Source organism: Neofelis nebulosa, chromosome 17, assembly GCF_028018385.1.
Source record: "Neofelis nebulosa isolate mNeoNeb1 chromosome 17, mNeoNeb1.pri, whole genome shotgun sequence".
Taxonomy (NCBI): domain Eukaryota; kingdom Metazoa; phylum Chordata; class Mammalia; order Carnivora; family Felidae; genus Neofelis; species Neofelis nebulosa.
Window position 1 is genome coordinate 11,128,489 of NC_080798.1, and position 11,137 is coordinate 11,139,625.

The following is an 11,137-nucleotide window of genomic DNA, read 5'->3' on the forward strand; positions in this document are numbered from 1 at the left end:
GGAGGGGTGTTCCTCGGAGGGGAGGAAATCCTGGAAGTAGCCCCTTGACTCCGCCCATCGCCCCCTGCAGCGGAATAGGACGCTCCCACGCGGAGGGGCGGACCGGGGGAGAGCCGGGAACGCATGCGCACAGCCGGGTCTTGGCCGCCGCGGGTCCGGAAGCTGCGGAGAAGTTCTTAGCTGGAAGGCGGGTTTGAGATTCATCGTTGCTCAGTGTGTTCCAAGTCTGCATTAAACACTTACAGGCCTTGGCTTATTTAAACTTAACAACCCTGCAGTGTAGGGGCTGCTGTGATCCCCATTTTGTTATTAAGGAAACAGCCTCAGAGAGGAACAGCCGCTGCCCGGGGATCGCACAGCTTGAGAACGTATTCCTATTTTGAGCCAGTGAGTCATCAACAGGGCCCATAGAGCTTATAGAATTTGGTGGAGGTGTAGGGGAGGGGAGCATTCCTTAAGAAAAGAAATACAAAGTTACTAACACAAAATTGGGTATGAACATGAAAATGTAGACTATGAAATAATAACGAGTTACACATTTAAAAGAGCTCACAAACACCGCAAACGTTGCACAGTCCCCAAAGATAACGTCATGTTTTTATTAATTCACTGCCTGACACACCTCTGTGGTTTGTCGCCTACTTTTTTGGCTGCATGTACTTATTTCATAATATCCTGATCTACAGAGAGAAGAGAACAGTAAATTATCTTTTCCTCTAGTGGAATGAAACTTTTCCTCTAGTGGATGAAACTGTTTCTTAGTCATTATAGCTTAGAAAAAGTTTCAACTTCACAAGTCCATATTGGTGATGTCATCTAAATATTTTGGAAATTTGTGAAACCTTTCACAATGTTTAACTCATGTTAGCTACATTTCGGAACATGTGTTCATGGACTAGCTTCTGGCTCAGTTCTTTTAATCATTAACTCACCTCCATTATACAGGGGCTTGGGGAGTAGCCACTAGAGCGTAAGGTCATGCCCCAGTAGACGGTGGGCCTTGTACCTAGTGAGTTAGCACCTTGGACAATAGGAGCGCTCCTGGAAGCCATTCCTACACCAAGACAACTAGTTAGGCAATTTAAGTATATCTGAAAATGGCTATGAACCGCATCAGCATATCTCATGAAATGCAACCCGAATGTACTGAGCACCTACTATGCTCCAGGCACTTTTCTGGGTGCTGGGGGTAGGTACATCAGTGAACAAAGAGAAAAAGAAGCCTATGCCTAGTGAAAGGAAGACACACAATTAAATGTAAATACATACATGCATAAAACAGTGAGCAAATGTATGTATGATGTCAGATTGTGATAAGTACTATGGAGAAAATAAAGCAGAGTAAAGGAGACAGGATGGTCAGAGAAGGTGTCTCAGAGAAGGTGACTTAGAAGAGAGACCTAAAGAAAGTGAACGAACCAGTCTTGTGGATACAGGGGTAGAGCATTCCAGGAGAAGCAAACAATGAGGGCAAAAGCCCAGAGGTGGGAGCCTGCCTGATGCAGTCAGGAGGGGGGCGCCTAACTGGCTTAGTTGGTAGAGTATGTGGCACTCGATCTCGGGGTCATGCGTTTGAGCTCCACGTTGGGTTAGAGATCGCCTTAAAAAATGGCAGGGGGAGGAGGTCCATACTGAGTGGGTAAGAATGTGGAAGAAGATACCTGGAGGGAGCCAGAAGCTAAGTCATGTAGGGCATGGTGAGCCATTGTGAGGTCTTTGGATTTTGCCCTGAGTGAGATGGGACCCATTGAAGATGGAGGGCAGCAGGGACACAATTTGATTCACGTCTTAAGTGGTCGTGCTGGTGGCTGTGTTAAGAATAGGGTGTTAAGGGGCACCTGAGGGCTCAGTCAGTTAAGTGCCAGACTCTTGATTCTCTTGATTTCCACTCAGGTCATGATCTCATGGTTAGTGGGTTTGAGCCCCACATCGGGCTCTGTGCTGACAGTGTGGACAGCCTGCTTGGGATTCTGTCTCCCTCTCTCTCTCTGCCCCTCCCTGCTTACTCTCTATCTCTCTCTCAAAATAAATAAAAGTAAACTTAAATTAAAAAAAAAAAAAGAATAGGCTGCTAAAATAATTCAAATGAAATAAAATGGTGCAATCTGTGGAAAACAGTTTAGCAGTTCCTCAAAAAGCTAAACATAGAGTTGCCACAGGACCCAGCAATTCCACTCCTGGGTATTTACCCAAGAGAATTAAAAACTGGTGTTCAAACAAATTATCTGTACGTGAATATGCATAGTAGTACCATTCATAATAGCCAAAAAATGGCAATAACCCAAACGCCAATCCGCAGATGAATGGATAAGCAAGGTGTGGTACATCCATGCAATGGGATATTATTCAGCCCTGAAAAGGGATGGGGTACTGGTTCATGCTACGATGTGGATGGATCTTGAGAATATAATGGGTGAAGAAAGCCATACACAAAGGTCACATATTGCATGAGTCCATTCATACAAAATGTCCAGAGTAGGCAAATCCATAGAGACAGAAAGCTGATTAGTGGTGCCAGGGATTGGGGGTGTGGGTAGGGGTGGGAATGGGGAGTCACTGTTTAATGGGTGTGAGGTCTCCTTTGGGGATGATGAAAATGTTTTTGGAAATAATAGAGATGATGCTTTCACAACACTGTGAATGTACGAGATGCCTCTGGCTTGTGCCCTGTAAAATGGTTCATCTTTTAACCAAAAGATTTTTTTTTAAATTATAATTCAAATGAGAGATGATGGTGGTTTTTAGGAAGCCGTAGGAGACGTAGTTAGAATCCACACATGTTCCTAAGATAGAGCTGACAGAATCCACTGATGGGTTGGGTGTTGGGAGGGAGACGAAGAAACGAGTCAAAATGATTGCAAGGTTTTTTGATCTAAGAAGCTGCTGAGACAAAGTTTCCATTTATTGAGATTAGATGAATAGCAAGCAGGTGGGGCACAGGGGGAAGTCGGGCTCGGCAGTTTGGTTTTGGACACTACGAGGTACCTAACAGACTTCCAACTGGACGTTCATTGAGAGGATACATGAATATATGAATCTGAGTTCTGGGGTGAGGTCCAGCCTAGAGAGATATAGAAATTTGGGATGCCATCACTAAAAGAGTGGGTGAAAAAAGAAAAGAGAAGATAAGCACTGAGCCCCAATGTTCAAGGACCCCAGAGATGAGGAAGAAAATGACAGACAAGGAGCAGCCATTGAGATAGGAAGGAAATCATGAGTGTGGAGAGTCTTGAGAGCCAAGAGAAGAAGATAAACCTAGAAAGAAAGTGACTATCAGTGAGAGGGCTCAAGTGACATGAGGGCAGGTCACTGGATTATTGGATTGAGCCACATGGAGGTCACCAAGTAATCAACTCAGAAGTTGATTCGGCCAAGTGGTGAAGCCAAACCCTGGTTGGGTGATTCAAGAAGGACTGAGGAATGGAATAGAATAGGAGACATTAGTACAGATCCCTCCGTTTCTCTCTCCCTCTCCCTCTCTCTCTCTTCCTCTTTTTAGGGTTTGCTGTAAAACTGTAAAGAGCAGAGAACATTGGATCTATAGCTAGAAAGCATATTTGTGTTAAGACATGTTTTATGACATCAAGAACGATCTAGAAGAGAGAGGAGTGCCTGACAGACAGGGGAGAATCGCTTGATTTATGTCCCTGAGTAGATGGAAGAGATGGGATCTAATGCACACTAGCAGCGTTTCCATAGTTACCAGGAGGGAAGGCAGAGAATGGGGTCTCAGGTGCAGGTAGGACATAGATGCCCTGGGAGCCTTCCAATGGCTCCTCTTCTCTTCATGAGATTGGAGCCCGGCCAAGGGTGAGAATGAGGAGTGGGGCAAGGGGAGAGGTTCAAGGGGGAGGTGAATGGACATGAGGAAGGCATCCAGGCCACGATCAGCATGGAGCCTACCTCGGGGCTCCATCCCATGACCCTGGGACCATGACCGGAGCCGGAATCAAGAGTGGAACGTTCAACCGACTGAGCCACCCAGGTGCCCCTTAACGTGATTTTTTTTTAACGTGAGGTTCTATAACTATTATGCTTATGATAAAGAGATAAATCCATTGTCAGATTTGCTAAGGCCATCAGCAAACATACCCTAAGCAACCCCTACATTTTCCTGTCAGGTGATTACGGCTGATTAATATAGAACAGTCATGAAGCCATGGCTGCTTCTGGTCTGTGCCTCCTGAGAGGCAGCGAGGGGGTTCATGAACCTGTCTGCCTGGGTTTGAAGCCCAGCTCCGCTTCTTAAAGTCTATCTCTCCATGTCTCGGCTTTCTCATCTGTAAAATGGGGATGATAAGAGCAGCTGTGCCTCATAGTGTTTTTTTGTGAGGAGCGACTTGGTTATTACATATGAAGCACCCACCACAGTGCCTGCCATGGAAGGAAACAGAATAAACCATGGCCATTATCGTATCATTGAATCCTCTTAATCTAAGAGAGAGGTAGGTACTACAATGATCCCTTTTTTACTTCAAGTGACAGAAACTAAAGTATTAAAGTGTTAGCATTCAAGGGGCGCCTGAGGGGGGGGCCCAGTCGGTTTAAGCATCCAACTTGGGCTCAGGTCACGATCTCGCGGTCCGTGAGTTCGAGCCCGGCGTGGGGCTCTGTACTGACAGCTCGGAGCCCGGAGCCTGCTTCGGATTCTGGGTCTCCCTCTCTCTCTGCCCCTCCCCTGCTTATGCTCTGTCTCTCTCTGTGTCTCAAAAATGAATAAACATTAAAAAAAATAAAGTGTTAGTATTCAAAGCCTTACACACACACACACACACACACACACACACAAATGCACATGCGCCTGCATGCACACACACATACGGCTGTACGTGTTTGTAGTAATCCTAGGTGCAAATGAAGACTTAAGAAGCCCAGAGAAGCTACACTGATCTACATTAAGTACGTAAAGCAATATTTTCACAGCCACTAGCTTAGCCAAAATTAGGTGGTCTGAGAACACCGAGTTCCAGAGAAGTATCTGGAAGAATGGGTCAGCTGGCATTGATGGTAGCAATATAAACAGGTGTGTCCTTTCTGGAGAGCAATCTGGAATACTCCGAGAAATTAAATACGAGGATGCCTGGCACCCTCCCCTCTCCACTCTCCGACAGGCCCGTGCATGAGGTCTGCAGGAGGATGCAAATTGCGTGTGGTGTAGAAGCAAAGAATTGGAGGGAATTTTATGCCCATCGCCGGGTCTTGAGAAGTGGAATGTGGAATAACTGCTGAGGAACCCCCACAGCAACACAAAAGAGAGCGAAGCAATCATCATGCCGTGCTTAGTCAATGCCTGCTGCTAAATGCTTTAAGATGCCAGCTGGCAATGGTCCGGTGAGAAAGGTGCCATTTTGGAACCACCCCCCATTCTACCTGGAGAAGCTGTGGCCCAGAGAGGTTAAGACACTTGCCCGAGGGCATCCAGCTAGGGAGCCTTCCAGGCCTGGGATTTTAAACTCAGCCAGCCTCTCCAGAATCCTCCTGTGACTCTCTCCTCAGGAGCTAGAAATCAACATAGCCACACAGAGAGCTCTCCAAAAGCACAATGAGAGAAAGAGAAGGAGGTTTGTGGCTTGCTGACATTTTTGCGAATTTAAAACGCACGCAAAGAAACTGACTGTAAGGATACACGCGTATCTTAAAGAACAGAAGAGGGGCGCCTGGGTGGCACAGTCGGTTAAGCGCCCGACTTCGGCTCAGGTCACGATCTCCTGGTTCAGGAGTTCCAGCCCCGCGTCGGGCTCTGTGCTGACAGCTCAGATGGGGGGGGGGGGCAGGGAGGCAGAAGAAAGAGGAAAATGACTAATATGAAATTCAACCAAAGATGATGGCATAGAATTGGCTCACGTCTGTGCACTTGTGGTTCCAAGGTAGGGAAGCATGGAGATTCCCCGGGAGGGGAGAATTCGGCGGGGGGGGGGGGGGGGGGGTATGTACTGGAGAAAGTTGGTCGAGAGAAGAGGGGCAAGTGAGAAAGAGAAGCAGTGTGATAAAAGTTGGTAAGAGGGTAGCCTTGCAACAGCCAGACTGTCAGGGTTCAAATTCCAACTCAACCCCAAGTGACTTGACCTCTCCGTGCCTTTGTTTCCTGTCTTTTTTTTCTTTTTAATGCCCCACATGGGGCTTGAACTGACGACCCCAAGATCAAGAGTCACAAACTCTACGGACTGAGCCAACCAGGCACCCTTCTCTCCCTAATATTTGTAAAACCACACCCTTGGGAGAGAGAACATAGAAAGCCCCTTCTTTCTCTACAAACCTAAGGCAAGAAATCTGGATTGCTCCTCGATGCTCTTACGGAAATGCCACTTGTCTTTCTCTTGGACACCACACGGTCTATAATCCGACTTGGCTTTTAAAAGGCCGGAAAGGGGGCAACGGTGAAATCGGGGAGCCCAGGAAGAGGCTCCTATGGGAGTCCAGCGGGGAGCCCTTGGGGGCCTGCACCTCGGCGGTGTTGACCTTGACAGACGTGGCGGGCGAGGTGGGGTCAGATTTAGAATCTTGGGTTTGCTGCTGGATTGGATGTAGGTGTGAGGGACAAAGAGGGTGTCAAGGGCGAATGCAAGGTTTTTGGCCTGAGCGACAGGGAGAGTTTGGAATTTATCCCGGAGGCAGTCAAAATCATAGGGAAGATGTTGAGGCTGGCGTGGGGGAGGAGACTGGGTCAGATGCCATGATCACCAAGGAAGCAGCCAGACTGGGAACACAGGCCTGGGAGACAGGCCACGAGGATGGATTCTAGCCCTGGCTCAGCCCCCAACTCACTGTGGGCTCCTGGGCAGGATAAAACTGTTCTCTGGACCTCCGTTTCTCCGTCCTACAAAGAGCCTGGTAGGAATAAAAAATCCCTAAAGGCCCCCTCGGGGCAAGTATTTTTGGTCCAAGATTCTCTGACTCGAATATTCTCAGGATCAGATAAATACACAATCATTAGTCAAGGTCAACCCTCTTCTTTTGAATCCTCCTTCCCAGAGCCCCACTGGACAGGACGCAGAATTTCTCGGGTCTGGGAACGAGGGGGACAATATCAGTGAGAACGGCGGGCGGCATTTGTTGAGCACACATTCTGTGCCAAGGGCTGTCCACGCTCCATCACACTGAGACCGGACAGCAGGAGTGAGAGGTGGGTGCTTTACTGTCAGCCCCACGTGCAAATGGGGAAGCTGAGGCTCCGAAGAGGTGAAATGATTTGCCCGAAGCCGCGTAGAAGCACCAGGATTCCAGCGATGTCTCCCCACCTGCGTTACTGTCACCCTGGGCCAGCCAGCCACCAACACCTCTCACCCAGATGTTCGCAATCACCTCCTCACGGGGCCACTTACTTGTCCCCGGCCCCCCGGCCCCCCCTCCCCCGGCCCCGACACCGACACCACGTTGCCAAAAGGATCTGTGGTTAAAACCTGAGTCAGCTCAAGCCCTTCCTCTGCTCAAAACTCTCCCAGGATTGCCAGCGCACTCAGAGTCAAAGCTAAGTCTTGACAGTGGCCCTCAAGGCCCCACACGGGCTGCTTCCTGCCTAACTGGCCTCATTCCTCCTGCCCTCCCCTCCCCCTGCTCTGCTGTAGCTTCCCTGGGCTCCTCTTTCTTCCTCCAACAAGCCAGGTGCGCTCCTGCCTCAGGGCCTTTGCACCTGCTCTTCCCTCTGCCTGGACCTCTCTTCCCCCAGAGACCCATATGACTGACTCCCTCACCTCCTCTTCCTTCAGGTCTCTGCTCAAGTGCCACCTCCTCAGTGAGGCTTTCCCTGCCCACTATTTTTAAGCCCAAAGCCCTACTCTCACCCCCCCCCTTGCACCCCAATCCCTCATCCCCCTTCCCTGAAGTATTTTTCCTCACAGCACTTATCATCTAACATACTGTATGTTTTACTTCTTTGGCTCGTTTATCGTCTATCTCCCTAGAATGTGAGCTCATGGGATGTGTGTCTATTTTGTTCACTGCTGTATCTCCAGTGCCCAGGACGGTGCCCAACACACAGCACGTGCTCAATAAATATTTTTGTCAAATGGATAAATAAGGATCCGTCTTCAAGGTGGACGCTAACTGTGCATTGGGTACGTATGGTTATACCGGTATGGCCATAACCACCATACGTTCGATACACTGGGTTGACTCTTCGTGTGTTGGCTTCCAATCCCATCTCTCCGTCTCTCCCGTCCCTGCTGGGGTCCGGGCAAAGAGCCCTTCCTCCTTGGAGTCTGTTCTGGCTCCATGCCAGCCCCCGGGTTGGCCCCTTCTCCGTTGCCTCTTTGATGCCCACGGCACTCCCCTGGGTAAAATCCCCCAGCGATTCCAGGATTCCACCTCGTAACCGCCACGCTGGGGTTTTTCACACTGTTGGTCACGACCGGTTAGTGGACTGTGAAATCAACTGACATTTTTCAATAGAAAAGAACAGATCGGAGTCTGTGCCCATAGTATAGACGTAATACACACTAAGGTATAGGGGAAGTGTGAGTTTGTGAAACTTTTGTTTCGTGTTCTATGCATTGGGTGATGACCTAAGTGTATTTCTCACCCTGGGTCAAAACAGTTTGCCAAGTCCTGCACCACACAATCCTGACTCCTAAATCCCATGTACAGACTGGACGGATAATATTAATATCAGCTCAGACTTCCCTCTTCGCTGGCTGGGACCCATGCCAAGTGGTTTCACCCACTTCCGTTCTTGGACTCCTGGCCGCAGCCTGAGCACCGCTGTGATTCCCAGTTGACAGAAGATGAGACTGAGGCTCAGACTGGAGAAAGCCCATGCCTGAGAGCTGGGAAGCAGACCCAACCTCCCTCCTCAGACTACCTGCTACCTGGCTTGCCCAATCCCTCCCAATCTGCTCTCCATCTACAGGGAGCACTCAGGTTCGCCCGCCCATCCTCAACGCCCCAGGTTCAAGGTGCCTCATAGATCTTCCAAAACCTCAGCCGGCGGTACCGCTTGAACTCCCATTTTGCAGGCTAGGAAACTGAGGCTAGCCAGCCTTTCCAGGAACCGGCCATCCCATCACCCTTCTCCAAACTTCTTTAGAAACAGGAGAGAGAAAGGGCTGAGGCCACGTCTTTGACTGCCTGGGTTCAAATCTCGCGCCTCAAAACTGTGTGATTTCAGGCAGCCTCTCTGAGCCTCAGTTTCCTTTCCTGCAAAATTGGAATAATAACAGTGCCTACCCATAAGGCCATGCTTAAGCCTTAACTAAGTTGGAACACATGCAGAGTTCTTAGATCAGCCGCCACACCCCTCTGTCGGGCATCTTCCCAAACAGCCCTATGCAATCAGATTACTATTTGCCCCCCAACATTGTTGCAGAGAAGGGGAGGCCCTTGCCTGAGTTCATACGGCTAGAAAATGGGAGAGTAAGAATTCGGAGGCGGGTCTGGCTGGGCTGTTAACCAGGGAGTCACAACAGCCCTTGGGATAGTGGTTCGACAGCAACAGCAGGAACGGCATTTTCCAAATTAAGGAACGTGGTGGGACACGGAGAAGGTAAGGACACGCCCAAGTCACGCAGCGTGTAAATGTCAGAACCAAGATGCAAACCCAGGCTTGTGTGTGTCCGGGGGCAGGCTGACCTTTGCCCCAGGAGCCCCTCCATAACGTCCTGGCGGAGCGGAAGGAAAAAGTGCGGGGAGGGGTGCCCTTGCCTCAGCTCGGTCTAGAGGACTTGTATGCTTAGCCCCTACCCACCCTACCCACCCTAAGCTGGCTGTTCCCCTGAAGGCCCTGGCGTGGAGATACTGGGGTGCATTGGATGATGGCGGAGAGGGTGTAGCGGCCCCCTCCTCTGGCCTCAGATCGGGGCCCTGCAATCCCCCAGGATTTGGTGCTTGGAAAGCTGACGTTAGGTTGCTATGGCAATGGGTTTGGGGCGGTTGCCATAGCAGCAGAACTAGCCTGGGTTTAAAAATATCTAGGAGGAGGTTTGTGTTTGTGAGTGTGAGTGCGTGACCAACCGTGCTGTCGTGTGTGTCCAAATGGGAGGCCTTGGGGGGGGGGCGTGTGGAGCTGGGGCTGCAGGCATGACTTCGGGGGGGGGGTGACCAGCACCCCAGATGTCGTGTGTGATGTGCCTGTCACACTGAGTGACCTGTGAGGTCCTATGCATTTTGTGCGTTAGACGATGGCAGCCATGTATCTAAATGTGTGTGATTATCCAATTTGCATGGGAGACGGGATTAGGTCTGTTTGTCAGTCTGTATATCACATGTCGCTAACATGTATGCCTTATGTAACATAGGCTGTTTAGGTCTTACGGCTTTGATCATGTACTTGTAACTTCTCAGGGTGTGTGTGGCCAAGTGTGGAGTTATTTTGGCTTCGAATTTGTGCACCTGGGACATACTCGGATATCAGATGTGTGTCTATCTATTTTTGCATGAAACCCTGTGATGTATATGGTCCACATGACTGGATGTCCATTATGCATTATGGGTGTGTGTGTGTGTGTGTGTGTGTGTGTGTGTACCTATCCCCATGAGTCTTCTTCATACATCAGAGTGTCCCTGTGTGAAACCATTGAGTATACACCTGTGTGTCTGCAGGAGCGCCTGTGTGACTGTGGGTGTCCTGGGGATGTGGAACTTCACGCCAGACTCCATGGATGTTGGGATATGTACCTGTGCGGTGTGAGTGTGTGTGCATCGAAGGGTCTAAGGTGTGGATCTTGGCCTGACCCCAGTGTCTCCCTGCATCTCTCTTGCCTCTTCCTTGTCACCATAGCAACCAGCTCCTCGGCTCCCTCCCGGAAGATGGAGGGGGGAGGATCCAGACTGCAGTGGACCACAACCCCCTCGAATCCCCCTTGGCTCCAGGGACAATGCAGGGGGGAGGGGACAGATGGGAGGCCACTTCATCCTCCCCAGGCCATCTGCTACCCTCCCCATCCTGGGGACCTGAGAGCATGGCAAGGCAGGGGCAGGGGCAGGAGTGGATGGAGCAGAGGGAGCCCCCCCCCGCTGCCATAATTACCCCCCCACCCACCCAGACCCCCTCTGAGCCCAGTCTTGCCTCTGACTGACCTGGGAAGAATCCTTGGAGACAAGGAATTCAGGGAGAAGAAAATTCAGAAAACTGAGTTTGTATCAGAGACCACTGAATATTAGCAATGATCCACTCCAAGGAAGGGTCCCCTACCTCTAACGCCTT